Below are 17,816 nucleotides of genomic sequence, written 5' to 3'. Positions count from 1 at the left end.
AAATCACCCACTGTAATGCTGTCTCAACATAACTCAATATCCTGGCATGAGGCTGCATTTGTAGCTATTGTACAGAGATTCTGTGTACAGGTATGAGCATCTCAGTACTTTATAATGTCTTCTAGGGTGGTTGTGCCTGAACATGTGCTATGAATCATTTCAGAAGTTATGTGTGAAAATTTCAGATTATGCCCTCCAAAGAAAGCATGAATTCCCTCTATCCTTTTCTCTTTTCCTTCTGGCTGGAGGTAAATATGATAGCTGGAGCTGGAGCAGCCATATTGGGTCAAGAGACAGAGCCACAGTTGAGGATGACAGAGCAATTAGAGACAGCCTGTGTCCCTGATACTATACAGCTGCCATACATCAACAGTCCTGCCCATCTAAATTGTCAGGTGAGAGAGAACAAAGTTTTGTATTATTTGAGCCTCTGTGTTTTGGTCTTTTTCTTTTTCTTTTTTCATTATAGCAGCCTGAGTAGATTTTATCTAATATAGATGTGAAGAACAAAATATAAGCAAAATGGAGCACAAATCACACAACTTCTTGTTAAATAACCAATCCCAGAAATACTTTCAATGACAAATTAAAAAGCCAGCATAAACAGAATGCCAACAACTTGAAAAAAAACATTAAATTAATTAATTTTCTTTTCACTGTAACCAAGAACACAGAACTGGCATAAAAAAACACTTGAGAATAGAAAAAATAACAGGTTTATTCAATTCATAATTTAAAAGGTATAGATGTATGTGTTTTAGGCATAAGCATGATACTTTTGTTCTTTTTATATACATATATAAATATATGAATAGGCATCAAAAATTTCCAAATATATACGATATCATGCCAAGCTTCCAAATGTATACAGTAGATAAATTTCACAAATTTAAAAATAATAATTTGAAAACAGAATACAAGCAGGTTAAAGATTTGCAATTTTTAATGTGTTTAACAAGTATTTTAAAAAATAAACTTCTTTTGTATGTAAAGTGCACGGTGATCTTTTTTTGGATCATTATCCTTAATTCATATAGTTTTGGCCTACTGGGAAGTTTCTATTTTCACATAATGACAGTTTCATAATTTTGTTGTGATTTAAGGACCAACTATATTTACGCAGTGCCTTGTTCAGTGACTTGCATTCAGTAAGCACTCACTGAATGTTTGGCTCCACGAATCTTCAATGATAATATTCCTGAATGATGTGCAATTCTATTGGCTCCCATTTTATCACTATATCAATTATAGAGCAGACCAATTAAAATATGCCAACAAAAGAACTCAAAGAATTCTATCTATAAGTCTGATCTCGTCCGTTAGAAAAAAACAAAAAACAAAAAACAAAACAAAAGAACAACAACAACAAAAAAAAAAAAACACCAAAGGAAACAAATAAAGAAATGAAAAAAACTGGAATCTTGGTAATCAAATGAGTTTCCAAGAGAGCAAATTCTGAAGACAGAGATGAGAATAGAAGTCGTGGCTGTTGATTCCCCATTTCAATGCTTTGTTTTAGCTGACCACACTTCCTCCCTCTGTAGAGAAAATCGATGCACAATGAAATTATCTGTACTCATCTCTGGTAAATAAATAGCAGAAATCTTTCTTGTTCCAAGACATCAATGTGAAACAATTGTTCACATGAAGAATTTGGTTTGTTTTCTTCAACAGCTCTTCAACTGTCCATTTTGCCAATTAAAAAAAAAGTACCACTTTTTCATAAAGTGAACACACAGCAGCAACCACATAGATGCAATGCAACATTTAAAAATTAGTTAGAGGAGATTTCATTCAAATATGTTTGACATATATTACTGAGAAACAAAAAAATATTTGCACGTTTATGCAAACTTGTAATTTAGAAAGGAATTTGGAAGGCTTTTAAAATGTAAGGTAGATGAGCAGTAAAGATAGCAATTATCAGGTGGGTGCCTGTAGTTAGCAGCTAAACGTATCACCCTTAAATTGCATATCTAAGATCCATGTGCTTACATCTGTGAACAGATCAAATCTGTGAAAGTATGACTCTATTTACAGTGTTTGTATGTGTAGTTAAGGAATTTTACAAATTATGTCTGCAAGTACACTTAGAATGCCTATGATGATGTTTTTACATGTGTAGAGTGTTAGGCTTTTTCTGGGTATTTTATACTCTGCCTCTCCAATTTGTATTTGGATTTCAAACCTACTTTGCAGGAACTGTATCTAATTCAGTGTTCTTTGCACCATGGGCATACTACTTGTACTAAATAACTGTTTATCATCCTCGAGCGCCTTAAAGTAAACACAACACAATTTCATCTGCCAAAACCCTGCTATGCATTTATATGTTGCTTTTAAAAACACATAACCCCAAGTAAATCACTTAAACATGGTTTGCTGTACAATTTTGGTCTGCTGTCTGTTTCTTCGTATTATTATTCTTCCAATGTTACATATATTTTCATGTCATCTCCATCTTTATGTTGAGATCAAGGCATTTTTACTACGAATTCAATTCTTTGAAAAGATAAGAAATTTTTGGTCTCTGATAAACCTTTTGCCATTCAGAGAAAAGGCTGAAAGAAAATATAAAGAAAGGAAGGGAAGGGAAGGGAAGGGAAGGGAAGGGAAGGGAAGGGAAGGGAAGGAAAAGAGACCCCCACACTCACACACTCACACACATGTACAGTAAAGAAGGGTCATCTCATTACAGAGCAACATTCCAAAGATAGAGGCATTTAGCTATGGAATGGTTAATAACAGAGCTTTAATTTGAAAGAGATTGGAAAACCAAAGAGATATTTAAAATATTTTAAAATCACTCTCACATCTTCCTTTGTTGCTTCTTTTCAGTTCTTTCAAAGAAACTTGACAGCTCTAGGAAAACAAAACCCTTCAACAATTCTTGAAGCTTAGAGTCCCAGGCCTTAGAAAAGAACTCTTTCTACGTAGTACACATTTAGAGCTGACTTGAACTGAAGTACTAAACAACAGCTCCGTAGCAGCTATTTCAAATTACTGGGATTCATCCAGAAATGCCAAAAATCTTAGAACCAGCAAGCCCTGATTGTGGGTTGAGAAACAAACAAAGGGGGAAAGAGAGAGAGGGAAACTTCTCAAAAGTATGCTTTTGTCATTGAATTTTTTTAATCACAATTTTCACCCAGTATCTGAAATAATAATCTTTACGATAGCTTACTGTTGATTCTTTAACCTTTGAAAACATTTTAAACAATAGTGGCATTTTTCTATTCTTACCAGACACCGAGTATTCTCAGGCATAAACCATGTAAAGAGTCTCCAAGATGGAACCTGATCGTTAGAATCCTAGACTTATACAAGTAGGGTCTGTGGCGTGTAGCCAGAAACTCAGGAGTTCAAGAATCAGAAGACCTTGCTAGGTATCTGCCTCAAACACTAATTCCGTGTAACTTGGGTGAGCTATTTAATCTCTAACCTTACTTCTCTTACCTGAAAAATGGGAATAGTATTATTTGTCTTGTCTTAGCTCAGAGTTGTCATGGAGATCAAATGAGATAATATATGTGAAAGTGCTTTGATGCTGCTAAAGTATGCTGTAGATGAAGACTATTATCCTCTAATACAGCTTCAATCAACAGATAAGGTAAATGAAACCCACTGTGCTCAGGTGACACCTACATGTCAATGCATGGCAGGACCAGAATTAGAACTTGGGTTTACCCAAGTTGGGGTCTGTAAAAGGAGATTTTCCTCACCTTTTCATGGCGAGGCTTTGCCTGAAAAGCCCATGACCTGAAAGTGCCTCATGTATTCCCCGTCTCTTCTGAGCTCATGTGACCATCTCTGACGCTAGGAAGGAGTCAAGGCCTGCAGAAGGAGCAAAGACATTCTGCCCTCTGATTCTAAAGTGCCTAAAACAATGACTCCTCCTTGGTGTTCCTTAGACGCCTAGGGTGAAGTTAGGTGGGAGGAGGGATTGGACTCGGAGCTATTTCCAGAAGAATGTACGCCAGCCTTGGTAATGGAATATATTATACAGCTCACACACATTTCTATTGCAATGCTTCCAATGTGTGTAGCTGCTATTAAGATTATTCAGATAAAATTCATCTGAAAGCATTATGGAATTCAGAGTGGCTTCTGGTATTTTATATTTTTTAATTAAAGAATTAAAATATATACAACTACTCGAGAAAAGACAGCCCAGAGTTTAAAAAATTGGGAAAGTTTGGCCTAATCCATTTCTTCCTATGCCAGGATAATGTAATTAGTAGGTATTTGTTGGAAAACCAATTCAGGGGAACATATTTAAGGGCAAATGTATGTGAGAGCTCCCTCCAACAACAACAACAACAAAAAGTGTGTGAGTCCACTTTTCTTTAAAAGATGATTATGTAAATAATTCTAATCACTCTTTAGTTAGTCATTATTGTGAAACCAATTATACTCTTTTAAAAATTTTTTCATTTTTAGAGAGAGAGTGAGAGAGGGGGAGAGGGGCAGAGGGAGAAAGCAAGAGAGAGAATCTCAAGCACGCTCCACGCTGAGCACGGAGTCAGATGAGGGGCTCGATCCCATGACCCTGGGATCATGACCTGAGCTGAAATCAAGAGTTGGACACTCAAATGACTGAGCCACCCAGGAGCCCCTAAATGATACTCTTTTATTCATTGATTTCACATGGCTTTTTGGGGTTTCCAGATGGTAAGAAGGACCACTAAATTATTATCTGAATTTAGTTTTTGTTCAGGCTGAAAAATTCCTTGGAATAACTTGGTGAGATGATAAATATACAGGCCAAATTATTATTCATAACAGTTTAATGCTTAACCTTAGACTTACACTCAGTGGAGGTGGAGATGGCAAAAATTTTAAAAAAGGAAATATATGTTCTGAATTTGGTACATAGCTCTTGCAAATCAACATATCCAGAAACTCTCCGAGCAGGAAAACTTACAAAGTAAAGGAAAAGTTATAGTAGTCTTATTTAATAGGCTTCTGAGGATTTGTAACAAAATGTCAATTATGTATAAAATTTTAAATGGGAAATGGGAAAAATGAGGCTAAGAATCACTGGACTAATTACTAATAATAATAGAGGTACAATTTATTGAACTCTTATGCACATTTAGGCTTTATAATAACCCTGAAGGGTCACAGTATTAGCACTAGTATTCCCATTTGCAGATGAGGAAATTGGAAAGAGTGGACCAAAGCCATGGAGTTTATAAATGGCATAAATGGAATTCAAACTCAGTTCTAACTCAACTCAAAGTCTAGGGTGTAAACTCCAGGTCTCTGGGATGAGGAAATGGCAATAGAGAAATTCAAATAGTTTTTTGCATCAGCTGAACCTAATATGTGGCTGTGGTTCAAAGATGAAGCTTATAAAAATTTAAGAAATTAGATGTAGGGGCTCATGCACGTGAGGGGTTCATTGACCTTCCTGATAAATCCATCTTGCAGTTGTTACGTTTCAGGAATTCAGCCAACACCTAACACAGGCCTTTCTTTCCAGTTAGGATTCTCCTTCTAACCTTAAATCAAAGATACCACTAAGCATTTGTGCTAGGCCTTAGGGTAGTGATACTCAAATTATTATTATTATTATTATTATTATTAATTATTCTTTTGCTTTTTTCTGCTTTAACTTATTAAAGGATATAACAAAGTCCCTTCCGTAACAGTGGTTCATTAAGACATGGATTCCTGGCAGGAAATGTCATTGCTCTGAAGTGAGACTCACACCGACAGGATATGAGAGTGCTTTTTTTCTCAAAACTAGTACTGTGTATTATTTGTTCAACACCCTAATTCTTTATTGCCTGTCCACTATTTACTAGTATGCTGCTAGTTCCTAAATTACAACAGAGAACCACAGAGATAACTCCTACCCTAAAGAAACATTTAATTCTTGGAATTTCTGTTCATTATATCACCTCCTCTCAAATACACAGGTTCAAAACCTTAGTGAGGCCCATGCCTCTTTTCTTTCCTTATCCACATATCTAGTCTATTGTGTTGGCTTTTTCCCATGAAATGTCTTTTGAGTCCATCCTAATTCTCCTCTTCTGCTAGTACAAGTCTTTGTTTCTTCAAACTCTGATGATCAGAACATCTTCTTTAAGTTTCCTTCTCATCGCAACAGATATTTATTGCATACCAGGTCTGCATCAGGGAAAGTGCTAGGTACTTATGCTTCTACACTCTGTTCCTTTTCTCTCTGATCCATTCCATATATTGAAAATATACTCCCCTTGGATCCCCTCTAGAGGTTTTGTCCCAACATAATAAGACTGCACGCTGTGAGGCTGAGTGTGGTGAAGAAGATTGCAGGGATGTTTTTGAGGTGGTACCATCCAGGGAAAGGAGCAGCTTGAATGGATCTGAAATAAGGTGCTGGACCTCATCCTGGGCCCGCACTGATATGAAAAGCTGAAGCCCAGGAGATGGGAGAGGGAGGCCCCTTCATTCTGAGTTCCTGGGCCTGTCTCTACTGGAAAGATGACTGGTGATCAGTGAGTATTTATTAATTGACTGATTGCAGTGTGTGCTGAGTCACAACTCCGTTAGCCCTGCAGCAGTCATGCAGCCCCGATTTACACCTTCTGTCTCCTCTTCATTACTCACCCTCATGCAACAATCAGGCTGATCTTCCCACTTCCATTCCCTTCTGTGTAGGTGCCTATTCAACTTCTCTTGTAAGCCCTGTCTTTCTCCTTCCTGCCCTAAAACAAAATGCATGATACCGCAGGTGTTCCTCAATTGTACCCAGTCTTCTGTCATCCATTAGTGACTTCCATACATGGTGAGACTGCGGGCTTTGGGGTCACAACTGCTGGGATTTTATTCCTGACTCTATTATCTTCTGGCTTTGTTACACTGGGAAAGTCAACCCACCACTGTAAGACATAGTTAAATATATATATATATATATATATACATACGTATATATACATATATGTATATATGTATATATACGTATGTATATATATATATATGCATATATAATTTCCTACACCCAACATGGGGCCTGAACTCATAACCCTGACGTCAAGAGTCGCATGCTCTTCTAACTGAGCCAGTAAGGTGCCTCTTAATATTCCTAATATTCATCTTTATCAGTATCTTGAGGACAGCTATGCCATTGACTTACTTCCTTTATATTCCCCATGGCACCACGTACAGACTGGACAAAGAGTAAGCATCCAATAAATACTTAATTGTATCCAATATGTATTGGGTAGTTCATTTTAAAACATAATGCAGTTATTCTCAGAAGTGTGCCAGCGGGCATCTGAAACACGCTGTCTATCCTTGCTACAGTCCATTATTAGCACCAACTTTATCCTGTTTTCCTGGCCCCTCATCCTCATGCCTCATGTTACAAGTCACTAAACATTCTGGATTCATACTTTAGCATCTCTCCCAAATCTCTTCCTCCCTTGTTGCTTCCCCTGCCCTTCACCTCTACACCAGCTGTTTTGCTGCATAGACCTCCCCCTGTGGATGCTTAGCTCCAACTTCCTTCCTGGATTCCGTCCCCCCATCACTGCCAGGTTAACTCCCTAAAACAGCATTTTTCATCATGTCTTTCCTCCACTGCTCATTTACTTACCCAATAAAGCCCACACTCCTCCGCTTGGTTTTTAACACTCTTCATAAATCTCTTTTCACCTTTCCTAGCAATGTTTACATTTACCTCCATGTGCTCTCAGTTCTAGTCTGGAAATCTTACTCACTGTCCTCGTAACACTCTCTTCTCGTTTTCTCTCCAGAGTTTGGCTCCTGATATTTTCCGCATTTGTAATATCCTTTCCTATTCTCCTCATCAATACAGATCCTGCCATCCTTCAAGATGGAGTAAAAATTCTGTTTTATCCATGGATTTTCTTTCTACATCAACCAATAATGAACGGCTGGTCACTGGAATCCTGCAACAGCTGAGTGCTCACTGTATGCCAGGCACTATGCTGAGTGCTTAAATTACCAATAAGAACAAGAGTCTGTTTCTATTCTAAAGAATCTTCTATTCTAGGAGTGCCTGGGTGGCTCAGTCGGTTAAGCGTCCGACTTCGGCTCAGGCCATGATCTCGCAGTCCGTGAGTTCAAGCCCCATGTCGGGGCTCTGTGCTGACAGCTCAGAGCCTGGAGCCTGCTTGGGATTCTGTGTCTCCCTCTCTCTGCCTCTCCTCCGCTCATGCCTCTGTCTCTCCCTCTCTCTCAAAAGTAAATAAACATTAAAAAACTTAAAAAAGAAAAGAATCTTCTATTCTAAAGAATTTCTAATCCCCATAGTACTCACTGGGTCATTCATTTTTGTATGCCCACGGCTTATTTTATCACGCTAACGCTGCTTTGAGATGAGGAAACTGAGGCTTAAGGAGGCTATATGGCTTGCTCAGGTTCATACAGCTAATAAATGATCAACTTCATCTTTGATGTTCCTAAAGGCAGATACATGTTGGCAATTTTTTTGTGACGCTAACCATACCTGGCAGATCAAACGCTCAATTTGCATTTCTTGAATAAAAACATTTTGATTTTTATATATGGATTTTTGTTTTTGCTTTAGCAACTTTTACAGCTAGAAGTGATTTAAAGACCATTGGCTTTTGATTTTTTATACCCCTAAAACATATCCATTAACTTGGTTAGCCAGAGAAATGTCGCAATCGGGGTCATCTCAAAATGGTCAATACAACTCTTGCAAATAAGGTAAATATGCTTATCAAGCTGTCTAAACAGGTGGACTTGTATTTGCTTTGCCCCTAGGCAAACTCAGAGTTTTAAAAACAAATAGGGGAAAACCGTCTGATTTAATTTTTATTTCCCAAATATGGAGAATTTGTATATTTGAAATAGCTTCCCTTGGGGCAGTACTGATGCAGGTAATGGTAAGGTAGGCCATTTACATCAGCAGGAGCTGGTTTTGAAGCAGAAAAAAAATATAAACACTTCCCCAAGACAGACAACATCTTTTCCCTCTTGAACATATATTCACTTCAGAGAAAAAACTTAGTAGAAAGGAGTCCTAACTGGGGCTTATAAAAGTTTAACAGAATAATATTAAACATTACATTTCTTTTTTTATAATTCAAAGTAATTTTCCTTTGAAGATGCGTATGACATTTTGTTTTCTCTTTCATCATGTTTATTTTAAAAAGGTTAATTTTATTTTATGGCCACATATCTATTTGCAAGTAGTTTGCTACTTATCAAGCTATTCTATCTAGATAAATTTGTACAACTTCCACGTGAAGGGGGGCATTCTTGTAAGGAAAATATCTACAGTACATAAAGTGCAAAAGAGCTGACCAGGGTTTTTATTATCATAACTTGTATCATTTCTGGACCACTGTCACTAGACATTAATTCCCATAGGGTCAAAAGTTATTCTGCATGCCTATGTGCTGCAAAGTTGGTTTCAATTATTAATAAAACAAGCAAATATTAAATGAGATGCACTATATGATACAAGGAAACATAATAAGCTTGCAAATCTGTTTAATTTTATCTTTAGCTTTTATATACTTGTTTAAAAATGAGACATAGAAAATTCTCTGTACATTTAAACTGGGAAGATACAGTCAAAGGTATCTCCATGGTCTCATCCTTTTCAATGGGTGCCACTGGTTGTACATCAAGGTGAGGATATACTGCTCATTATTAGCTTGCCATGCTTATCTTTCCTTCTCATTCATCTCTTCTTAGCTTCACTGTCAAGTAAATATCAACCCATTTATTAGGAAAGGATGTCAAGTAACTTGAAAGTCAAAAAGAAATCATGGCAAGAGTTAGAATATTTGAGTCAGTGTTGTGCTGGGAGCTGTCTAATCACTGGCTCCCCCCACCCCGCCCCCCCCACCCCCCCGCTCCACGGTGCTAATAAAACCCTGGTTTGTAGTGTTCACTGATTTCCTTGGCGTAAATGTCTCCATCAGTCAATTGCAAGCTATCAACACAATGCCACTGAAATGTAGAGTTGGGAAGACATTTTATAAATTACGTCAGAAAGTATACTTAGGGTGTCCATTTTGACATTTTTCCACATGTAGAATATTAGGCTCTTTCTGGGTGCTTTTTTTTTAAGTTTATTTATTTTGAGAGAGACAGAGAGAGTATGAGCGGGGGAGGAGCAGAGAGAGAGGGAGAATCCTGAGCAGTCGCCACACTGTCAGCTCAGAGCCGGATGCTGAGCTCGAACTCATGAAACTGTGAGATCATGACCTGAGCCAAGATTGAGAGTCGGATACTTACCTGACTGAGCCACCCAGGCACTCCTCTGGGTGCTTTTTAAACGTTGCTTCTCTAATTGGTATTTAGAGTCCAAGCCTACCTATTTGAAAGGAGCTGACTCCAACACACCATTAAGCCATTCTCCCTTTAATTAGAAAATACATGCTTGAAACCAGTCACAACTGTTAGTCACAAACTAAGGTATTTAAAGTTTGTTACAGTTCAATTTATTTTGAATACTAATACCCACAAAAGATTCTGATTCAAAAGATACAAAGGGTGTGAGAAGTCTATCATCCCTGTATCCTAGCCACCAAGTTTTTCTTCCTTGAAAATAAGCAGTGTTGTCGGTTTCTGTATCTGTGTTGTGTATCTATACAAAAATATTCTATGCAGTGTATATATCCCATCCCCTATTTTTAAAACATAAATGGTAATACACTATACATACTATTTCTCACCTTTTGTTGTTGTTGTTGTTAATACATATTGATAAATGTTTTATATTTATATATGAAGATCTTCCTTATTCTTTTTAAAACTGTGTAAATATTACATTGCTGGGTTGTTCCATTATCCATTTGAACTGTCTCTGATTGATGTGGATCTATTTAGTTATTTCCTGTTTTTTGCTTTTATACACATACGAAGTTCACATTATGGCATTTTATATGTGTGGTTTTCCACATGCATATGTATAGTCTTAAATACGTCCTCAGGTCAATTCCTAGAAGTGGAATTTCAGTTTCAGTATTACCAAACAGTGGTATCTTTGCTAATGTTATACATGGGAAAAAAAATCTCCAGATGACTTTGATTTTTATTTCCCAGATAATGAGTGAGATTGACCATCTTTTATTTTATTTAAAAGAGCTTGCTTTTCTATGAAGTTTCTACATATTTCCTTTACCGTGCGTTATTGAGCAATTTTTAAATCTTGATATATGGTAAGGATAAGTTATGGATCCAAATTATTTTTCTTCATATGACTATCCTACTTTTTCAATGTCCTTTATTAACTAATCATTCTTTTCCCCACTGGCCTAATGTGCATCTTTACGTATTAAATTCTTCTATGATTTTGTATCTTCATGGACTTTATAAGCTATTCTATTTATGTTTGTGCATGTTCATGTATTTGTGTAGTATATATGTACATGTCAATATTATATTGTTTTAGTAAAGCATTACAAGACATTTTCATAACTGGAAAATGTAGTTCCCCATCATGATTTTTCTTTCTATGACTTTTCATGGTGGGGGCACCTGGCTGGCTCAGTTGGTAGAGTGATGAGTTCATGAGTTCTAGCCCCAGGTTGGACATAGAGCTTACATAAATACATACATACATACATACATAATAAATATTTTTAAGGACTTTTCATGGCTGTTTTTTGTGTATTTTTTTGTAGGAACTCTGGCGTCAGCTGATCTTGTTTCAAAGATACTTAGATTGATATTTTATATTAGGATCAATATTTATAGGTAAACTTAGAATAATGGACATATTTATGATGTATGTCTTCCTACCATGAACATTCGATTTTATGTTTCTCTACCTATTCAAGTCACTTCTGTTCCACAGAAGCTTTTAAAGTTTTATCCTACAGTGTTTGCTCATTTTTTTGGTTAAAATTTTCCCCAGATATTTTTTTTCTGTTGCTGTTGAGAAGCCAAACTCCTGTTGTCCTACAATTTACAGCTTCTGAATGACATAGTTGGAAAACTGAGAAGTAAGAAGCCTTCCTCAGAACATATTCAGAGACAAAATTTCTATGGAACCTTTGAATATAAAAAAAACGACTAGAAATGAGCCAAAGACTTCTTGTTGAATAAGAGTTAGGTTTGTCTACTCAGTTTATTGGACTTGAAAATAGCGACAAATCCCACGCAAATTAGCTTTATCACTCTTACCATTTAAGAGGTAAGATATTGATTTTACCTGTCTTCCCATAATTACATGGTAGCTCACTGGTTTCATCATTTTAAACGTTGAGTTTTTTCCTTAGACTTTTTGGTTTGAGATTCCTTTTTTTCCTCAAAAAGTCAGCAAGCAAGCAAACACAAAAGATAACCAAATTACTGCTTACACTATGCATACCTCTCATTTTTGAGGTGTGTCTCACTTATATTATAGGTCAGCCTGGGGATTCTATTCCTCCTTGATATGTGCTGTTGGCCACTCCTGCTACCACTGAAGCAGGCTTGGGTGTGTGCTCACTGTATGGAGACGAAGTTCTCTTGAATGGACATATTATATACAGAGTGCTCCTCCAATAATGATTCTTCCTTCCCCGATTTCAACATGCTTCTTGATCACAACGAACCAGCCATTTTTTTTTGCCCTCTTTCCTTGAGATTCTTGGTCCTTACCATACCACCAATTCCTAGCATTGATTTTATTAAATCAGCACATAGTTTATTTAAAAAAAAAAAAAAAAAGTTTGTATCTCTTCTCGATGCCGATGACAATGTCTTCTCAACACTGCCCACGGCAGACAGAGGTTAATACACTCAGGGGAAAGACTACTAAATCATACTGCGTATTTTGTATACTCAGCCAAAAGAAAAGAAGAATTTAATTCCTCCACATCATCTTTTCTTATGTCTCAGTAGCCTGACACCTTCCTCAATCACCTAACTAATGTGCGGAAAGAATGAAAACTCTTTGAGAAATCAGTGACCCAGAAAGTTACAAACCAAAAATTATGAAGCATCAAATGACATGCTATTTATCATTTTTCTTCTTCATAAAATTCACCACTTAGACACTCTGCTTGGTGGTTATATATAAAAACGTTCTCTGTGTGGTTCATATGATTTTAATATGGTATATACACATAAGTGTAAGATCTTTTTATTATAAAAGTATTACTAGCTTATTAAAGGAGCCTTAAAAACAGAGAAGTGTAGGAACAAATCCCGGATTCATTCGTGTTCCTAAATTCAAACACAACCTCTCCTTCAAATATTTTGAAAGCATGATTTTACCCATATATATTCTATGTAAAACTTTATCCTGCATAACACATTAAAAGCATTTTTCTTTTTATAGTGTATTTGAATGGCAAAATAGTTTTAAAATAAAGTAATATGGGGGTGTCTGGGTGGCTCAGTTGGTTAATTGTCTGACTTCAGCTCAGGTCATGATCTCGTGGTTTGTGGGTTCCAGCCCCGCATCCGGCTCTGTGCTGACAGCTCAGAGCTTGGAGCCTGCTTGTGATTCTGTGTCTCCCTCGCTCTCTGCTCCTCCCCCACTCGTGCTCACTCTCTCTCTGTCTCTCTCAAAAATAAATCAACACTAAAAATATTTTTTAAATACAGTAATATGACAGACTTCTTCCATCGTTATATAGTCTAATTAGCTGTAAGAGACAGAATATAGCAGTAAGTGCATGGCTTCGGAGTCAGACAGATGTGGGTTCATCAACCATATGTGTCTTCCTCTCTATATTCTTCACTTTTCCCCCAAGGATTGAATTGCTGATTTTTGGCTGAGAGTATGACCTCCCAGGATGAAGATGTCATGTCCTTGGCTTCTTACAGCTAGTTGTTCTATCCAATGTGATGTGAGTGAAATGGTGTATGAAACTTCCTGGCTTTATCTTGAAAGTAAGGGAATATGCTCTTCCTTGCCCCTTCCTCCTTTTTGCTGGATGGAATGCAGATATGAAGGCTGGAGCTCAAGCAGTCATCTTGATCCCAATGGCAAAAGCACACTCCTGGGATGAAGCAATGGAAAGCTAGAAAAGCTTGGTTCTCCAAGGACTTTGTGGAATGCCATATTCGCCCCAAACTGTCTACTATCATGGGTTTTTAGGAGAGACAATTTTATACATGTGATTTTTTAAAAGTCTATTTATTTTGAGAGAGAGAAAGCATGAGCAGGGTAAGGCAGAGAGAGGAGGAAGAGAAAGAATCCCAAGCAGGCTCCATCCACACTGTTAGTGCAAAACCTGATGCAGGGCTCAAATTCACTAACACCGAGATCATGACCTGAACCAAAATCAAGTGTCAGATGCTTAACTGACTGAGCCATACAGGTGCCCCAAGACTTTTATACATGTTTAAGTCTCAGTTAAGTTGGGGAAATTCTAAGTCACTCACAGCTTTATCTAATTCTAACTAATACAATTCTGTTAGTACCAAATATAGATGAATGGTGGTTTCTGCCAAAAGGGTGTGTATTTTTTCCCATAAAAACAAAATAAAACAAACAAAAAGTCCTCAAAGGCAGGCAATACGAGGGTAGCTTGGCGGCTCACTGCAATGGTCGGGAACCTAGATTATTTTCCTTGTTTACTTTGTCATTCTCATTTTTTTCTCTAACCCCTTCATGATCCCCAAATGGCTCTTTCAGCCTCTAGCATCATCTTCTTACATAAAAATGTATAAAGGCGAGAAGAAAGGGAGCAGGAAAAGAGAAAAGGAAAGGTTGTAGGAAGCTATTTTCAAGAAACCCCCAGCATATTTATTCTTAAATCTCATTGAATTATATCATATTCCCATCCCTAGGCTTACGAGTTGCAAAGGAGGTTGGGAGGTTGAACTACCCTAATCAGTTTAGACTGCCCTTGATTCATCTCTTGGAGCTGTTTACCTTTCTCCTCAAACAAAATCAGAGCTCCATTAGCAATAAAGAAACTAGAATGCCAGAAACATGAGTCATTAGCTGTATCTGTCACACTTGCCGTATGACCTTGACTTTGTGGCATTATCTGTGCAATGGGGTGACAACGATACCCAACTCTTAGGAAATCAGAAGAGATGCTATTTGAAAGGAACTGTTTGTTCCATATATGGTAGGTACCCTGACTATTACTATTCCCTTGAGTTGATGTATCTGACCCTATGCCAAGGACATTTCGGGTTAGTTTTTGCTTTTTTTTGGCTATTATATATAACTTTAAAATTAATATCCTTTATACAAGGTTTTCCCCCCTCTCTCTGCTTAGGATTCTTTTCTTGGGTACATTCAAGAAGTGTAATTACTGGGTCATTCAATATTAGTGGAATAAATTATGGCCCTTCTGGGATACCACAAAAATTGCATAGAAATCAGGAAGCCACACATTCCTTATACCTTCCTTGGCAAGGATACTGGGCTACACATAAAGAACACTCAGTTTTTGGAACACATTTAATACACACAAACAGAATCAATCCTGAGACATGTTTATTTTGTTATGGTTCTGACCTTCCTCACCCCCCCCCCCCCCCACTTTTTTTTCCAAATAGAAATCAATGTTCATTAAACTTGTCTTCAAATTTCTGGCTTGTCATTTTCTGTGTGACCTTGGGCATGAGCATAATATCTGTGACTCCATTCACTCACCTGTAAAATGGGGATAATAAAAACAGCCTACCTATCTGCAACTGAGTAAATACATAAGGGAGCACTTTGGAAACTATGAAGGACTCTAGCTATATATATGATTATTAGTATCTTTGGAAAAGTTTGAAGATTAAAAAAAAAAGAACGCTGTCAACTTAATAAAGCAAGTACTTTTGTGTTCCAGACATAGTTCTTAGTACTCAAATTATATTGCCCCATTTAATCATCACCGTACCCTTAGGAGATAAACACCATTATTATGGGCACTTTTTATGAAGAAACTGAGGTGCAGAGAAGTGAAATACCTTTCCCAAGTCACTCTAGATTTGAACCCAGGCAGTTTGATGCTGGAAAGCCTAAGCTGAACCACAATGCTACACTGTTTCTGCGTGTTTTTAAAAAACACTAAGATGGGGGCACTTGGGTGGCTCAGTCAGTTGAGCTCCCAACTCTTGATCTCTGCTCAGGTCATGATCTCACAGTTTGCAGGATGGAGCCCTGCATTAGGCTCTGCGCATTAGGCTCTCCCTGCTTGGGATTCTCTCTCTCCTACTCTCTCTGCCCCTCTCCTGCTCGCGCTCTCTATATTTAACATCAGATTGGAAGACTTCTGCCTGAGTAACAGCCTGTGTAGCCAACACTTCCCCTTCTGCTAGATAGATGGTCCTGAGTACAGCCACGTCAAGTTACGCATAATACGAACTTGAAGCAGGAGCTAACAGGATATCTGACTCAGGTTGGGCTACTTCTCTTCTTGTGTGTGATCAGACATATTCACAGGTGCTGAGGACTAAAGAGAAAAGAGCAATCAATCTATCCCTAGAACCAATGGTGGAGAAGGTGACATTTGTGTTTGATGTGCTTCTCTAATATTTTATAACCGCACGACTCCCTCTGTTGTCTTCACATCTCCCTCCCTGCTCTTCATTTTCTCTTACCTGTTCTACGCCTGCCCGGCTAGTGCCTGTTGCTCAGAGCTAAGCTTTCCATCTTTCAGCTAAAAACCCAGTTTCAATTAATTTCTTCTTTAAAGGAGTCTAATCAATGAACTTCTGGACTAAGGTGTTAATAACAGAAATGAAGCAATGTGCTGATTTTCTTTCCGGAGAGAAATGCATTTGAACATATAAGGGTGATAGCTGAATTCGGAGATGATAACAGTTAGGGCATTAACAGCACCTGGTGGGTGAGGAAGGGACTATTGGGTGGGATTTGTAGTACCTTTCAACTCATGCAACTGGACCTACTCTGTCTCAGACAGGAAACAAGTAAAAGAAAGCTAGGGTAAAAAAAAAAAAAAGGAGCAGAAGGTGGAGGGGAGAGACATCTCTGGCAGGCAGAGAATTATTCTGGTTTTCTCTAGGAAAGCAAATGCCCGGTCTTCAAACCTCCCTTGCAGTGAGGAGGGACAATGGCCAATGAAATATTCACAGTCTGCTCTGGATTTCTCACGTGGGTGCTTCACCTCCCTCCTGGTCACTTCCTCCTTCTTTTCAGAAACGAGGACATGGGATTAAAGAAGCAGCAGCAGCCATATGTTGATGGCTGAAGGAAAAGGCTAAATTAATCCCGAACAGCTTGGTTCTGACATCCTTAAGCCACTAATCAACACCAACAAGGCCTACCCCTGAGTGTGGGATTATGTGGGGAAGAATAAGTCCCTTATTTATTTAAGTTACTCGTTTTCTATTATTTGTAGCAGAACACAATTCTTAATCAATATGACCTCTGGCTGAAATGGGCTAAAGGCATTGAAAGTGGCCTTCAATGACTACCTTGCACCTTCCCTAACTATATCTAAAGTATCTACTATTGATTAAGCACTCACAGCGCAGGTTTGCTAGCACCACTGACTTCTTATACGACAGCATGAAGGTGATATTATTAGCGTCTGACAGAGGATGCTGAAACTCAAAGTCACATAGTGAGTAAATGGAGGGTAGATGGGAAACACTGGGTCTTTTTCTGAAAGGTATATGTATTTTTCCACTTCTCTCTCCTGTCCTGTCTCCTAAGCAGGGATAGAGTGACCGCATTCCCTAGTCACTTCATTCCTATTCTTCCACAGTGATGTCACAGAGGATTATGCCCCCAAATAGAAGCTGGTCAATGCTGGCCTTATAAGAATTTTTATGAACACTGAAAACGTTCCTTACAATTAACTTACTTTATCAAACCATCAGGGTTTGCTATAAAAATGATCTGTATTCATGGAAAACACATTGGGCTCATGGGTAGGCTTAAAATAGACCCTAAAGGTCAGGTAATAATTTGA

General features: G+C 37.8%; 1 protein-coding gene and 1 long non-coding RNA gene across 2 annotated transcripts in view; one reads left to right on the top strand and one right to left on the bottom strand.

Annotated features, from left to right (window-relative positions):
• The window catches only part of ADGRL2 (adhesion G protein-coupled receptor L2), a 631,707-nt gene that overhangs the window by 423,898 nt on the left and 189,993 nt on the right, over positions 1 to 17,816 (bottom strand). The window lies entirely within an intron of this gene.
• The window catches only part of LOC147578120 (uncharacterized), a 35,619-nt gene continuing 21,300 nt past the window's right edge, over positions 3,498 to 17,816 (top strand). Inside the window, exon 1 of the long non-coding RNA XR_015254204.1 lies at positions 3,498 to 3,610. This is a non-coding gene — a long non-coding RNA (uncharacterized LOC147578120). The remainder of the gene's footprint in view (positions 3,611 to 17,816) is intronic.

The sequence above is a fragment of the Puma concolor genome, chromosome C1 (assembly GCF_028749965.1).
Source record: "Puma concolor isolate L17-30 chromosome C1, mPumCon1.1.hap2, whole genome shotgun sequence".
NCBI classification, from domain to species: domain Eukaryota; kingdom Metazoa; phylum Chordata; class Mammalia; order Carnivora; family Felidae; genus Puma; species Puma concolor.
The sequence above is the reverse complement of the archived record's forward strand: the minus strand, read 5'-3'. Positions and strand labels throughout refer to the sequence as shown.